This window comes from Giraffa tippelskirchi, chromosome 7 (assembly GCF_054371585.1).
Source record: "Giraffa tippelskirchi isolate mGirTip1 chromosome 7, T2T-mGirTip1v1.2.pri, whole genome shotgun sequence".
Taxonomy (NCBI): Eukaryota; Metazoa; Chordata; class Mammalia; order Artiodactyla; family Giraffidae; genus Giraffa; species Giraffa tippelskirchi.
In genome coordinates, this window is record NC_137281.1 from 137678479 (window position 1) to 137694880 (window position 16402).

Sequence of the window (16402 nt, forward strand, 5' to 3'; positions counted from 1 at the left end):
CAAATTTGCTGGCATATTGAATGCAGCACTTTCACAGTATCATCTTTCAGGATTTGAAATAGCTCAACTGGGATTCCATCACCTCTGCTAGCTTTGTTCGTAGTGATGCTTCCTAAGGCCCACTTGACTTCACGCTCCAGGATGTCTGGCTCTAGGTGAGTGATCACACCATCGTGGTTACCTGGATCATTACAGTCTTTTTTATATAGTTCTTCTGTGTATTCTTGGAACCTCTTAATATTTTCTGCTTCTGCTAGGTCCACACTATTTCTGTCCTTCATTGTGCCTATCTTTGCATGAAATGTTCCTTTGGTGTCTCTAATTTTCTTGAAGAGATCTCTAGTCTTTCCCATTCTATTTTTTCTTTTATGTCTTTGCATTGATCACTTAGGAAGGCTTTCTTAGCTCTCCTTGCTATTCTTTGGAACGCTGCATTCAGATGGGTGTATCTTTCCTTTTCTCCTTTGCCTTTCGCTTTTCTTCTTTTCTCTGCAGTTTATAAGGCTTCCTCAGACAACCATTTTGTCTTTTTGCCTTTCTTTTTCTTGGGGATGGTTTTGATCACAGCCTCCTGTACAATGTCACGAACCTCTGTCCATAGTTCTTTAGGCACTCTATCAGATCTCATCCCTTGAATCTATTTGTCACTTTCATTGTATAATCATAGGGATTTGATTTAGGTCATACCTGAATGGTCTAGTGGTTTTTCCTACTTTCTTCAATTTGTCCGAAGTTTCCAATAAGGAGTTCATCATCTGAGCTACAGTCAACTCCCTGTTTGATTTTGCTGACTGTATAGGGCTTCTCCATCTTCAGCTGCAAAGAATATAATCAATCTGATTTCAGTATTGACCATCTGGTAACGTTCATGTGTAGAATCGTCTCTTGTGTTGTTGGAAGAGGGTGTTTGCTGTGACTAGTATGTTCTCTTGGCAAAACTCTGTCAGCCTTTGCTCTGCTTCATTTTGTACTCCAAGGCCAAACTTGCCTGTTACTCCAGGTATCTCTTGAGTTTCTACTTTTGCATTCCATTCCCCAGGATGAAAAGGACATTTTTTTTTTTTTGGTGTTAGTTCTAGAAGGTCTTGTAGATCTTCATAAAATCATTCAACTTCAGCTTCTTCCACATTAGTGGTTGGGGCATCGACTTGGATTACTCTGATATTGAATGGTTTTCCTTGGAAATGAACAGAGATCATTCTGTTGTTTTTGAGTTTGCACCCAAGTACTGCATTTTGGACTCTTTTGTTGACTATGAGGGCTTCTCCATTTCTTCTAAGGTATTTTTGCCCACAGTAAGAGATGTAATGGTCATCTGAATTAAATTCACCCTTTCCAGTCCATTTGGGTTCACTGATTCCTAAAATGTCGATGTTCACTCTTGCCATCTCCTGTTTGACCACTTCCAGATAATCTTTTGTAAAAGGAGTGCTTAATATATTGAACTCCCCCTTCACCAAAGTCTTATATATTGACCTTCCCCCCCTGCCTCTTTGGGGCAGTGTTTCAGAGAGGTGCTCTCTCCTGGGCTGCAATCCTCTTTTTGACCCCAGTAAAACTTAACTCGTGACTCTCAAGTTGTGCAGCTTTTTTTAGCCAACACTCTATGACTAGAAGGCTCTTGAGAGTCCCTTGGACTGCAAGGAGATCCAGCCAGTCAATGCTAAAGGAAATAAGTCCTGAATATTCATTGGAAGGACTGATGCTGTAGCTGAAAGTCCAGTACTTTGGCCTCCTGATGTGAAGAACTGACTCATTGGAAAAGACCCTGATGCTGGGAGAGGATGAAATGGTAAGGTAGCATCAAGGCCTCAATGGACATGAATCTGAGCAAACTCCAGGAGATAGTGAAGGACAGAGAAGCTTGGAGTGCTGCAGTCCATGGAGTCACAAAGAATCACATATAACCTAGTAACTGAACAACAACAAATAACTAGATCAGTGGCTTCCAATGTTTTTATCACCTCTGAAAACAAAAATGCATTTTATACCATGGTCTAATGATTATATATCTATGTATATAAAACTGAAAAAAAGTTGCAACATATAGTGCTCATCTTTATGATTTAGAGTATTATATTAGTTTTCTACTGTTGTGCAACAAATTATCACCAATGCAATGGTTTAAAACAACATACATTTATTATCTCAGTTTTCATAGGTTAGAGTTTTAAGTACAGCTTTAGCTGGATGCTCTGCTCAAGTTCTCACAAGCCTGTAATCAAAGTGTCAACTAGTGCTGCCATCTTACCTACACTTGGGATATTCTTCCAAGCTCATGGGATTGTTGGCAGCTTGTTCTTTTTGTTTTTTTCAGGGCCAGCAGGAGAACCTCTCTCTTAAAGGGATTACATAATTAAGTCAGGCCCATCCAGAATAATCTCTCTTTTGATTATCTCAAAGTCAACTGATGATTGTTGACTGAAGAATAATGTACAGTGTAAAAGTTTTGAGTTATGTTTTATTTGGAGATCTTATTGAAGACTATAGCCTGAAAGACAGCCTCTTAGACAGCTCTGAGGAATCACTCTGAAGAGGTGAGAGAGGAGACAGGATATATAGAAGATTTTGCTGAAAAAACAAAACAAATCATGTAGTCGAAGATAAGATCGCTGCTAATCACAAAAGACAAAAGTCTCAGGTTAATGATTTTAGTTCCTTTTTATGTGTGGTAAGATATAAGGTCCTGGGATCATTGATATCACTCCTTCAATATGTATCTTAACAGTCTAGGGCCAGTACTGGTATTTTTTCCTATCCTGAATCCCCCTCAGGAATGCTGCAGTGCTGATGGTGGGCAAAAGTCATTGTTTACTGAAATAGCAGGCAATGCTTTTGGGTTTGCATTGTGAACCTTGATTATGTTGCAAGATCCCTTCCTTTGCCATGTAATTGTTGCAGGAAAGGGGATCTCTGCCAGGGCCTGAGAGAAGGCTCTTGTCTAACATTCAGAAATGAGACACACGTGTTGACAAGGCAAGAGATTTTATTGGGAAAGGGTGCCCAGACAGAGAGCAGCAGGGTAAGGGAACCCAGGAGAACTTCTCTGCCACATGGCTTACAGCCTCGAATTTTATGGTGATGAGGTTAGTTTCTGAGTTGTCTCTGGCCAGTCACTCTGAGTCAGGGTCCTTCCTGGTGGCACATGCATCACTCAACCAAGATGGATTCCAGCCAGAAGGATTCTGGGAGGTTGGTGGGACATATAGACTAGAGGCTCCTCTCTCCTTTTGACCTTTTCTGAATTATTCTGGTTGGTGGTAGCTTGTTAGTTCCTCATTCCTTACCAGGACTTCCTGTTTAAGATAACTCATGCAAGTGGTTACTGTGGTGCCTGGCCAGAGTGGGAAGTTTTAGCCAGTGGTTCTCCTAACATGACTACCATAATTTTGGAAATGATGTCCTATCATATTCAGAGGTCCTGCCCACACCCAAAGGGAGGGCATGACAAAAGGTCACTGGGGATATGATCTGAGAATTCTGCCTATCACAAATAGAATGTACTCTGGTATTTTCTACTCTTTTCTTTCCTTTAAAAAATTAGATTTTTTCCTTTTTTGTCACCCAACTAATGGATTAGGACCACTAGTCTGAAAATCTTAGACTGGATTTTTTTTTTTCTTTATTTTATTTTATTTTATTTTTTTAAATGAATTTATTTATTTTAGTTGGGGGCTAATTACTTTACAATATTGTAGTGGTTTTTGCCATACATTGACATGGATATTTTTAAGGGCCAAGAATTTGTGTCCTTAAGCATATCTCAGACCCTTGGTTGTGTAGAGGTCTCTGGTCATAGGGCAGGAGGCAGTTGTATTAATAACTTGTGCAGAGAGCATAAGGTTATCAGTGCTAACTTGATTGAACCTCTTTGGCTCTGATCCTCACAGAGAACTCCTGTCCTTCAGTCTTGGGAGGAGAGCCTCTCAACATGCTGGTGGAGCTTATCTGGACACCTCTCAAGAGGGAGGAACAATTAGGGCAAGTTCAGAAGCAGTCAACTGTCATGGATTCTGCCTGGCTCATTAGTTCAAAGGAATGCCTGGGAGTCAGGGTGATGTGGGGGAGCAGGAAGCAGACCCAGGCCCAAAACAGCCACCAGGTTTGTGACTTGCTCAGGACAAGTTTCTTTTCTGGGCCTCAGTTTCCACCTCTGAAAAAGAGATGCTGAAGGACCATTCACGTATTCAGAACACTTGTGAATCTGAAAGAAAGCAGAACTGCCATATTTCTTAGAGGCTGAGTCAGGAAGGGGACCACGTCCAACAGGTGCCTTCATTCTGCTGGCCAGTAACTGAGTGTTTTCCAGAAAATCTAGCAGTGAGAAGCCAGACTGTGAACGCCCCAGGAGCAGGGATGAAGGCTTCCCCACGGAACCTGGCACCCAAATCTTTGTTTAGCTAAACAAGGGAACTGTGGAATGATTTTTGTTGCTGTTTGTTTTTTTAAGCTCTGGAGTCCCAGATTCCACTTTGAAAGCCACCATCTTGCTCATGGAAAGGACTGATCCTGAGTGCCTCAGCCAGTAGAGCTATGGAAATGGCCTTCAAAAATTCTTAAAGGAAACCAGAATTTTATTCAGAAGCTGTTGGGACCACGGGATGGTGCCAAAGCTGGGTGACAAGAGACAAGAGTGCTAGCTACCTGGATCTGAGAGCTGAGGCATCTGCAGGAGATTGTAGCACCTTATCTCCTTTTAGAACCATCCCAGGGATTTCCCTGTTGGTCCAGTGGCTAAGACTCTGTGCTTCCAATGTAGGGGGAACCTAAGTTCGATCCCTGATCAAGGAAGTAGATCTTACATGCCACAACTAAGATTTTGCATGCTGCAACTAAGACCTGGTACAGCCAAATAAATATATAAATGAAAATAAATATTAAAAACAAAACAGAAAGAATCACTCCCAGCTCCTAAGGTGGGGAAGTGAGATAGGAGTCCAAGAGTGGAGGGAGAGGACTTATGGGCTGAACTGAGAAATGGGGAAAGAGAGATAGGGATAGGAGGAGGGAAAGAAAGGAGTGAGAAAGAGAGAGAAAGAAGAATGGATGGATTTTCAACAATAGATCTTCCCCTGGGGAATTTTCAGAGGCAAACCCACCTCCCTTCTCCAAAACCCAATATCCTCTCTCTCTCTTTTTTTCCCTAACTTGAGTTGCTGAACTACTGCAAAGGGAGCTGAACTGAGACACCCAAAAGTCCACTTTAGGATCAATATGGAAAAGTTTAAGAGACTGACCATCCAGGTAGAGAGCCCTTCTGGGCTTCAGAAATAGGTGGCCCCTAGACAGAAACACCGGAGAAGGCGATGGCACCCCACTCCAGTACTCTTGCCTGGAAAATCCCATGGACGGAGGAGCCTGGTAGGCTGCAGTTCATGGGGTCTCGAAGAGTCGGATATGACTGAGCGACTTCACTTTCACTCATTGGAGAAGGAAATGGCAACCCACTCCAGTGTTCTTGCCTGGAGAATCCCAGGGACGGCGGAGCCTGGTGGGCTGCCGTCTATGGGGTTGCACAGAGTCGGACAGGACTGAAGCGACTTAGCAGCAGCAGCAGCAGACAGAAACACTTTCACAGTATTAGCACTTTCTCAGTATTAAACATAGTCTCCATTTGTTGACTCATTTGTAACTCATAAGTCCTCAGCTGGCAGAGGACTTGGTAGGGAAGATGGGTATTCCTTTCCAGCCTGCTCAAATGTCCCACAAGGTAGGAAACCCTGCCTGCCTCTCAGGGCTGCTGGGGCGGAAGAGATGTCCACAGTGAGCCTTCCTGTAAGCAAAGGAAGCTCGGTTTCGGATGGCTGTGGGGTAAGTAAGTAAGTTCATATGGCCTCTCTCTCCCCAATGACGTTGGCCCCTACCTCCAACCATGGGATGGGTGGAAGGAATGTGTCCTGGCCTCTGTGGGAGCAGCTGAGTCAGCCAAGGCCCTCTGTGACTCATCGGCAGCTTCTCACTGCCTCAGGACAGCGCCAGGAGGAGAAATGTGTGCACACAGGGGCTCAGAACCAGGCTCAGGGAGCCCAGCCTTGCAAGCCAAGGGCACAAGCACAGAAGCCTGAGAAGAGGGAAGTGCTCCAATTTCTCCGTGAAAAGGGAGAAGGTGATTGTGCAGGGGAAGGGCCCTGGCAACTCTCTGGACCCCAGTGCCTGCCATCAATTCTGGGGGTTGAACTTCAGTCTTCTGGATCTCTTCCATCTGCTACTTGTGTGTGTGCTTAGAAATGCTCATTGCTTTATATATCAACATAAGGAAAGCTAATTAGGAAGGTGAATCCACTACAAGATAAGTGGTGTGACGGATTTACAAAGGAATGAATTATCTATTGTTTGGAATTGTTCTGCCCTGCTCTGCTTCCATTAGCTCAGCTTGTGGCGAGCCAAGTGGGAACCAAAGTTGTTCCATAATGGAACAGTATGTGGTAAGGGTCACAAGAGTGCTGTAGACAACATGCACAAATAAGTTTCAAGAGATCGTTTTAGACAAGGGTGCTAGAAAAGGTTTCTTAGAGTTGGAAACTGAGCTAGGCTTTGAACCTGGGGGGATAGTCTAGGACATAATTTGTCAGGTCTCCTGTGATGTCATTGTATAATTTTACCATAATTTATTTAATCAATTCCCTATTGTCAGACATTTAAGTTATTTCCAATTTTTGGTATTATAAGTAACACTATAATGAACAGCCTTATACACACATTTTTACGAACTTAACTATTTTTTTTTAAGGATATGTTTCTTTAAAGGGAGCTGATGAGTCAGAGTTTGCATAAACTTTTAAAATCATTATTTTTTTTCCTATTACCAAATTTATACACACTCACTGTAAAACACACTGTAAAATACAACATAAGGCTATGGTTTTGAAAATAAAAGTCTCCTGTAATCCCATGTCCTGGAAATATTTTCTGATTACAGTTTGGTATATATTTTTAAAACTTTTAAAATGTTTTTAGTGTTTCAACATGTGAAACACTAACATGTTGTAACATACACACCTCCAAAGATGGACTTTCTGTCATACTTAGAATGGATTCCAGAACCTTTGCCTGGCCTGGCCGCAGATGGCTTCTGTGGTCCCAGGTCCCACCGCTCTCCCGCGCCTTCATTTTGCTCTAGCTGCAGAGGGCTCCTTCTTGCTTCTAGAGCCAGTTACACTTGCCACTATTCCCTGCTTTATGGTGGCTGATCCCCCTGATTGGAATGTCCTTTCCCCAAATATTCATAAGACTCTTTTCCTCACTTTATTCAGGTGTCTGCTCAAACGTTACCATTCTAGAGGGTCCTTCACTGATCACTCTACCTAAAATAACACAGACATTTTTCTCATCGTTATTGTTTTTCAGTCCCTCAGTCATGTCCAACTCTTTGCATCCCCATGGACTGCAACATGCCAGGCTTCCCTGTCTTTCACCATTTCCTGGAGTTTGCTCAAACTCATGTCAATTGAGTCCATGATGCCATCCAGCCATCTCGTCCTCTGTCATCCCCTTCTCCTCCCACTTTCAATCTTTCCCAGCATCAGGGTCTTTTCCAATGAGTCAGCTCTTCACATCAGGTGGCCAAAGTATTCGAGCCTCAGCTTCACCATCAGTCCTTCTAGTGAATATTCAGGGTTGATTTCCTTTAGGATTGACTGATTTGATCTCCTTGCTGTCTAAGGGACTCTTGAGAGTCTTCTCCAACACCACAGTTCCAAGGCATCAATTCTTTGGTGCTCAGCCATTTTTATTGTCCATCTCTCAAATCTGTACATAACTACTGGGAAAACCATAACTTTGACTAGACGGATCTTTGTAGGCAAAGTAATGTCTCTGCTTTTTAATACACTGCTTCTGTTTGTCATTCCTTTTCTTCCAGGGAGCAAGGATCTTTTAATTTCCTGGCTGCAGTCACATTTTGCAGTGATTTTAGAGCCCAAGAAAATAAAGTCTGTCACAGTTTCCTTTGTTTTCACATCCATTTGCCATGAAGTGATGGAAATTGGATGCCAGGATCTTTGTTTTTTGAATGTTAAGTTTTAAACCAGATTTTTTCACTCTCCTCTTTCATCTTCATCAAGAGACTCTTTAATTCCTCTTCACTTTCTGCCATAAGGGTGGGTGGTGTCATCTGCATAACCGAGGTTATTGATATTTCGCCTGGAAATCTTAATTCCAGTTTATGCTTCATCCAGCCTGGCATTTTGCATGATGTACTCTCATATAAGTTAAATAAGCAGAATGACAATATACAGCCTTGAAGTATTGCTTTCCCAATTTGGAACCAGACTGTTGTTTCATGTGCGATTCTAACTGTTGCTTTTTGACATGCATACAGATTTCTCAGGAGTCAGGTAAGGTGGTCTGGTATTCCTATCTCTTCAAGAATTTTCCACAGTTTGTTGTGATCTACACAGTCAAAGGTTTTAACATAGGCAATGAAGCAGAAGTAGATGTTTTTCTGGAATTCTCTTGCTTTTTCAATGATCCAACAGATGTTGGCAATATGTTATCTGATTCCTCTACCTTTTCTAAATCCAACTTGCACATCTGAAAGTTCTTGGTTCACCTACTGTTGAAGCCTAGCTTGAAGGATTTTGAACATTACTTTGTGAGCGTGTGAAATGAGTGCAATTGTGTGGTAGTTTGAACACTCTTTGGCATTGCCTTTCTTTGAGATTGGAATGAAAACTGACCTTTTCCAGTCCTGTGGCCACTACTGAGTTTTCTAAGTTTTTTTGATAGCACTCATCATTACCTGACACAATATGTGGATGCTCAGTCACTAAGCTTTGTTCAACTCTTTGTGACCTCAAGTACTGTAGCCTGCCAGACTCCTTTGTCCATGGGATTTCCCAGGCAAGAATGGAGTGGGTTGCCATTACCTTCTCCAGGGGATCTTCCTGACCCAGGGACCAAAGCCATGTCTCCTACATTGAAGGCAGATTCCTGACACTGAGCCACCTGGGAAGCCCTGAAACATTATGTGTGTGTGTGTGTGTGTGTGTGTGTGTGTGTGTGTGTAGCTTGTCTAGAAAGCTAGACAAATGAGAAAGTGAGAAAAAAGAAATGTCTCATCTTCTGAGCATCCCCAGCACTTGGAACAGAAACTGGCACATAGCAGGTGTTCAATAAATGCATGTTAAATAACTGAATAAGATGAAACTAAACCATATTTATTATTCTGAAGCCTCCTTTTTAACTTAACAGTATATTGGATATATCTTTTCACATTAATATATAAATCTTTTTTAGTCTTTCTAAGGCTCTAAAAAGTAGAGACATTACTTTACCAACAAAGGTCTGTCTAGTCAAAACTATGGTTTTTCCAGTAGTCATGTATGGATGTGAGAGTTGGACTATAAAGAAAGCTGAGCGCTGAAGGATTGATGCTTTTGAACTGTGATGTTGGAGAAGACTCTTGAGAGTCCCTTGGACTGCAAGGAGATCAAACCAGTCCATCCTAAAGGAAATCAACCCTGAATATGCATTGGAAGGACTGATGCTGAAGCTGAAACTCCAATACTTTGGCCACCTGATGTGAAGAGCTGACTCATTGGAAAAGACCCTGATGCTGGGAAAGATTGAAGGCGGGAGGAGAAAGGGACGACAGAGGATGAGATGGTTGGATGGCATCACTGACTTAACAGACATGAGTTTGAGTAGGCTCCGGTAGTTGGTAATGGACAGAGAAGCCAGGTGTGCTGCAATCCATGGGGTCTCAAAGAGTTGGACATGACTGAGTGACTGAACTGAACTGAACTAAAAGCTCTGCAGTTGTAATTTGTTTACCAATTCTCTTTTGATAGGCATTTGGGTTGTTTTCAATATTATAGACAATGATGTATCACACATCCTCAGATATGTATCTTTGCACACTTTTAATGTTGTATATCATGTATCTGGAGAAGGAAATGCCAACCCACTCCAGTATTCTTGCCTGGCCAATGTGGCGGGCCTCAGTCCATGGGGACGCAGAGTCGAACATGACTGAGCAACTAAGCACACACATCCTTTATCTGAGATGTTGAAAAACGCTTCAAGCATAAATGTCTAGCATCATGTTGGAAATGCAGATGTGGATCTGAGTAATACCAGCCTGCGGGTGGATTGGAGACTTCTTCACACTAACATGATCATTGAAATCATAGGAATCAATGGAATATAAAGAAGGAAATTGAATAAAGCTCAGAAGTATGATTCTTAAGCATGTCTGTATTTAGATGGTAGGAGGAGGAGGGCAAGAAATTATTCATTCATTTGAAAAATTTGTGTTGACTGGTATTTTCTAAAAGTTGGGAATACAACAAACATGAGTGACATAGACCTTACCCCTGCCTTAATCTCATTGCTTAGGTTCTAATGGAAAGAAGGATGTGGAAAAATAACAAAACAAATCAGAAAATCTAGTGACTGAACAACAATGTTACAACTGTCAACAAAATAACATAACATTGTAATCATAAAGCTGCCATTTCTCGTCTGTGGATTTTGCTCTGACCTCTAGCAGGTATTTATACATATTCTGTCCTTTGATGTATTTCTTGCCAAAACCCATGAGAAAGGAAGTATAATTATATTAATACTTATTATAATTTAATTTCACTAATAATTATATCAGTGATTATAAAATTTTTTATTTTAATAAAACATGTATTAAACTTTTTAAACATGCCAAAAAAAAAATCAGAAAGTCATAATAGGGTAAATAGGACAGGGTGGCACTGACTTACAGAGCCTGGGAACTACCACAGACTAGAGATTTAAGGCAAGTATTCTAGAAGTAACATTTAAACTAAGACTGGAGTAAGTCGGAGTTAGCCAGGAGAAGGGGTGGAGGTCAGGCATGGGGAAGTGTTTCAGGCTGAGGGAGGCTGGGAGGCATGAGAAAGCATGGCGCATCCAGGTCATTGAAAGAAAAGGTCAGGTCACTGAAAGAAAAAGCTTATGTGACAAAAGAGTTGAGAGTGATGCTGATAATGGGGAGACATGAGATTGACAGGTAAGCAGGAGCTCTCTGGGCCGTGTTAAAGGGGTTGGCTGTTATCTTAGGGGCAATGAGGAGTTTTAAACAAGGAGGTCATGTGACCAGAGTTGTATTGGAAATGACTGTGGCCATGATGTGGATAATGGATGGGGGATGGGGCATGAACGTGATCAAGACTAGAGGGACCTGTTAGGAATCAAGGAAGAGCGAGTAATGGTGTCTGGCATGGAGAACAGCAGATGGATTTCAGAGGTATTTTGGAGGATTCGGAGGTATGATTGACAGGACTTGGTTGCAGATCAGGTTTAGGAGAAGAAGGAAAATGAAGACTCAAAGATGGTGATGAACAAAGATGATGAGCACTTTCTGACTTGTGTAGCTGAGACAAGAGGGAAAACTGGAGGTAGGCTAAGGATGAAAAATTCACTTTTGGAAATACTGAGTCTGAGGTGACGTGGAATAGCCAAGCAGACCAAATGGGCAAAAGAGAGAGAGAGAGCAGCGTTTTGTGTCACCAGTATCAAGATGCAATTGACACCACTGGCAAATGTCAAATCCACAAGAACAGGGACTTGTTTTACCCTCAGGGCTTAAATCAGTACTGATCTGACTTAGAGTGGGTGCTCAATAAAGAGTAGACAAGGTCACTCAGGGTAAGTGAAGAAAGGATGAGGCCCAGGACAGAGCCTGAGGGGGGCCACTGCCGCCATGTGGGAGGAGAGATGTTTGTTGAGGTATAGAAGGGAAGCAGCCCTCAGAGCGGGGGCCGTGGTCATGGGGAGGGGAGGGAAAGGCAAAAAAGAGGAGGAAGTGGTGAGTAATGTCAGTATTGTCAAGAAGTCAAGAGGACTACAAGGAACCACAAGCTGTGGCCACAAAGAGGTCGCTGGTAAATTTTTGTGAGGTTGTTTTTACTGACACATTGGAAACAAAAGCCATGTTTCAGAGGACTGAGGAGTGATCAGAAAGGGTCTAAGGGGAGACAGTGGGAACACAACTCTGAAGTTTGATAGTGAAGTAAGTATAAAAGGAAGTAAAAACAAGACAATTTTAAAAAAGAGAAAGAGGTGGTGACAATGTTTTCCTTCTTTTTTAAAAAGAATTATTTATTTTTGGCTGCTTTGGGTCTTTGTTGCTGTGTGCAGGGGCTTTCTCGAGTTCTGGGAGAGCAGGGGCTACTCGTTAGTTTCGGGGTGTGGTCCTCTCATTGTTGCGGAACAAGCGTGGGCTTCAGTAGTTGTGTTTTGTGGGCTCTAGAGCACAGGCTCAAGTAGCTGTGGCACACGGGCCTAGTTGATCTACGGCATGTGGGATCCTCCCAGATCATGGACTGAACTGGTGCTCCCTGCACTGGTGGGAAGATTCTTAACCACTCTACTACCAGGGAAGTCCAACAATGTTTTCTTTTTATTTATTTATTTTATTTTATTTTTAATAAATTTATTTATTTTAGTTGGGGGCTAATTACTTTACAATATTGTAGTGGTTTTTGCCATACATTGACATGAATCAGCCATGGGTTTACATGTGTTCCCCATCCTGAACCCCTCTCCCACCTCCCTCCCCATCCCATCCCTTTGGGTCATCCCATTGCCCCAGCCCTGAGCATTTGTCTCATGCATCAAACCTGGAATGGTGTTCTGCTTCACATATGATAATATACATGTTTCAATGCTATTGTCCCAGAACGTGCCACCCTCACCTTCTCCCTCAGAGTCCATAAGACTGTTCTTAATAGGAGGCTAATTACTTTACAGTATTATAGTGGGTTTTGCCATACACTGACATGACTCAGCCATGGGTGTACATGTGTCCCCCATCCTGAACCCCCCTCCCACATCCCTCCCCATCCCATCCCTCAGGGTCATCCCAGTGCACCAGCCCTGAGCACCTTGTCTCATGCATTGAACCTGGACTGGCGATCTGTTGCACATATGACAATATACAAGTTTCAATGCTATTCTCTCAAATCATCCCACCCTCGCCTTCTCCCACAGAGTCCAAAAGACTGTTCTATACATCTGTGTCTCTTTTGCTATCTCACATATAGGGTCATCGTTGCCATCTTTCTAAATTCCATATATATGCGTTAGTATACTGTATTGGTGTTTTTCTTTCTGGCTTACTTCACTCTGTATAATAGGCTCCAGTTTCATCCACCTCATCAGAACTGATTCAAATATATTCTTTTTAATGGCTGAGTAATATTCCATTGTGCATATGTACCACAGCTTTCTTATCCATTCATCTGCCGATGGACATCTAGGTTGCTTCCACGTCCTGGCTGTTATAAACAGTGCTGCAGTGAACATTGGGGTACACGTGTCTCTTTCAATTCTGGTTTCCTCGGTGTGTATGCACAGCAGTGGGATTGCTGGCTCATGTTTTCTTGATGTTGGGAAAGAATAGCAGCAAAGTTTAAGATTTAAGAACAAGAGAGGCTAATTTTTTGAGAAAGGTCCCTGAGGACGTGTGAAGGAATGGGATTCCCTTCTAGATGGAGGATTTGCTGCAGGTCAGGGAAGAGACAAATGTTCCTTTTTAATCAGACATGTGATGAATTTTCAGATTTGCAGATGGTAAGTTGATGCTGTTTGTCTGGTGGCCTGTAGTCTCTCTGTGACCAAGAAACAATGATGGGAATGGTTATAAAGCAAGGAGAAGCAGATCAGGGTGAGGGGAGTCACAGGAAAAGAGAGGTCCGTGAAGGAGACAAAGAAAGCCTCCTGGACACAGTGTCCCAGAAAGGAGAAACTGAGGGCTGATGAGGCACTGGGTTTGGTCAGTTGCAGATGATTCTAACATTTGAAAAAGGGTGGACCTTCTACTACAAGGATTTAAGAAATGAACAGATGTGTGAGAAGGGAAGGCAGCAGTTACATAAAACTAGAGAGAATCCTGGAAGGGGAAGGCAGGAGTGAAATGGATGCTAAGGGCAATTTGAACTTGATTCAGGATTTTTAAAAATGCAGGAATGCTTGAAGACAGGGCAGAGGTCACTGGAGAAGGAAGGTTTGAAATGCTGGAGAAGGAACAGAAAAGTCAGACTGAGATTGGATCAGAAGTTTGGCAGAGACAGACTGAGATTGGATCAGAAGTTTGGCAGAGAAGTTAGCCCTTAAAACGTGGAGGGATCCTTCTCTTTTGTGACAGAGGAGAGGTTGAAGAGGATTGATACACAAGCAGAGAAATATTCTAAGGTGGAAGTGAGTTGTGATTTGTGATAAGAAATATGTATTTGGTCTTCCTCCAGGTTCCTGGCACAGAGTTCCTAAAACTCTTTGAAGTTTTTGTGAAGAGACCAAAAAAGTCTTTGTTAGACTTTTGGAAAGCCCCTAGATAGCCTTAGGATGGGGCTTGTTGCCAGGGTAACCAACCAAGTGATTACAGGGTTGGCACTTTCAGTTGTACTCCCTGATCTCCAGGGAGGGGAGAGGGGCTGACGATTGAGTTCAGTCTCCAGTGGCCAAAGATTTAATCAAGCATGCCTTTGTAATGAAGCCTCCATAACACCTCAGTAAGGATGGGGCTTGGAGAACTTCTGGGTTGGTGAACACCTGGAGAAGAGGGGAGAGATAACTCAGAGGGCATGGTCTTTGCCCGAAGCATCTCTTCCATCTGGCTGTTCCTGTTATATCCTTCTAGAATAAACTGATGAGTGAGTAAAATGTTTCTCTAAGTTCAATGAGCCACTCTAAGAAATTAATCAAACCCAAGGTGGGGTCATTGGAACCTCCAATCTAGCTACAATAATTCATCTAAGGTTCTATTTTCTCCAATGTAAGCCAGGTGATCAGAAGCACAGGTGATAACCTGAACAACCTGGAACCTAGGTGAAGTGGAGGAAAGGAGGTGGGCAGTCTTGTAGAACTGAGCCATTAACCCATAGAATCTGACTCTATCTCCAGGTAGATAGTGTCAGAGTTGAATTGTAGGACACCCACCTGGTGTCACAGAAGATTTCTTTTGTGGGAAAACCTTACACATGTTGGGACTGAGTACAGAATCCTTGGGGTATGAACTCAAAATCTTGAGAAAGTTGTTATTTCTACACAGATCATCCAGGAGGAAGGAGGACAACCTTGTTCTCTGTCTTCCTCAAACCTCTACTTCACAGGTCACTGGGTCTTTCCTCAAACCTCTACTTCACAGGCCACTAGACCTTTGATGACCACTCTGCCCCTAGAAATCTGACCCACTGATTGGATCAAAAGCTTGAGCTAAGGATTCAGTCTCTGCACTCAGCCTAACAGGCTGAAGGCTATTATTGCTCCTGCCTCACTACCCTCAAAACCCTCTACAGACTGAAGTTACAAAAGATCAGGGCTGGAAGGGACCTGTTCTGTGTGAGAGGTAAAGGAAGGAAAGATGTCATAAGGAAGAACTGAGTTTTTCTCCAGATAGGAAGGAAAACATTGTTGGTTTTTCATTTGACACTTACCTACCTCAATACATCCCAAAGTCCTAGCAGAGTTGTTGGTGGGTTTTTTTTTTTTTTTGGTATAAATTGAAAAAAGAAATTCTAAAATATGTGAGAAAGCAAAGGATCTAGAATAACTAAAACAATTCTGAAAAAGAAAGAAGATAGGGAACTCAATCTACCTGAATTAAAAATCTATTACAAAGCTACAGTAGTCAAGAGAGTAGGATATTGGGATAAGAATAGTCATATAGACCAAAGTTGAAAAGAATAGAGAAAAAGACCTACATTAAAATGGCTAAGTAACTTTTTTTACAATGTTGCCAACTCACTTCAATGGGAAAATGATAGTCTTTTAACAAATAGTACTGGAAGAACTGGATTTCCATTTAAAAAATGAACTTGATCCTTACTTCACACCATACACAAGGATTAATTTGAGGTAGGTCATAGACCTACATGTAAAAACTACACTATAAATCTTCTGGAAAAGAACATGAGAGAATATCTTCACAACCTTGGAGTAGGCAAAAAAAAATTTTAAAGCAGCTTACAGAAAACAATAAACATAAAAGAAAAAAAAACTATTAAATTGCATAAAAATTTAAAATTTCTGCACCCTTAAGAAAATGAATAAGTAAGCCAGAAAGAAAAACACCAATACAGTATACTAACGCATATATAAGGAATTTGAAAGATGGTAACGATAACCCTATATGCGAGACAGAAAAAGAGACACAGATGCATAGAACAGTCTTTTGGACTCTGCGGGAGGTGAGGGGGGGACGATCTGAGAGAATAGCATTGAAACATGTATATTATCATGTGTGAAATAGAATGCCAGTCCAGGTTCGATGCATGAGACAAGTGCTCAGGGCTGGTGCACTGGGATGACCCAGAGGGATGGGATGGGGAGGGAGATGGGAGGGAGGTTCAGGATGGAGAACATGTGTAAACCCATGGCTGATTCATGTCAATGTATGGCAAAAACCACTACAGTATTGTAAAGTAAT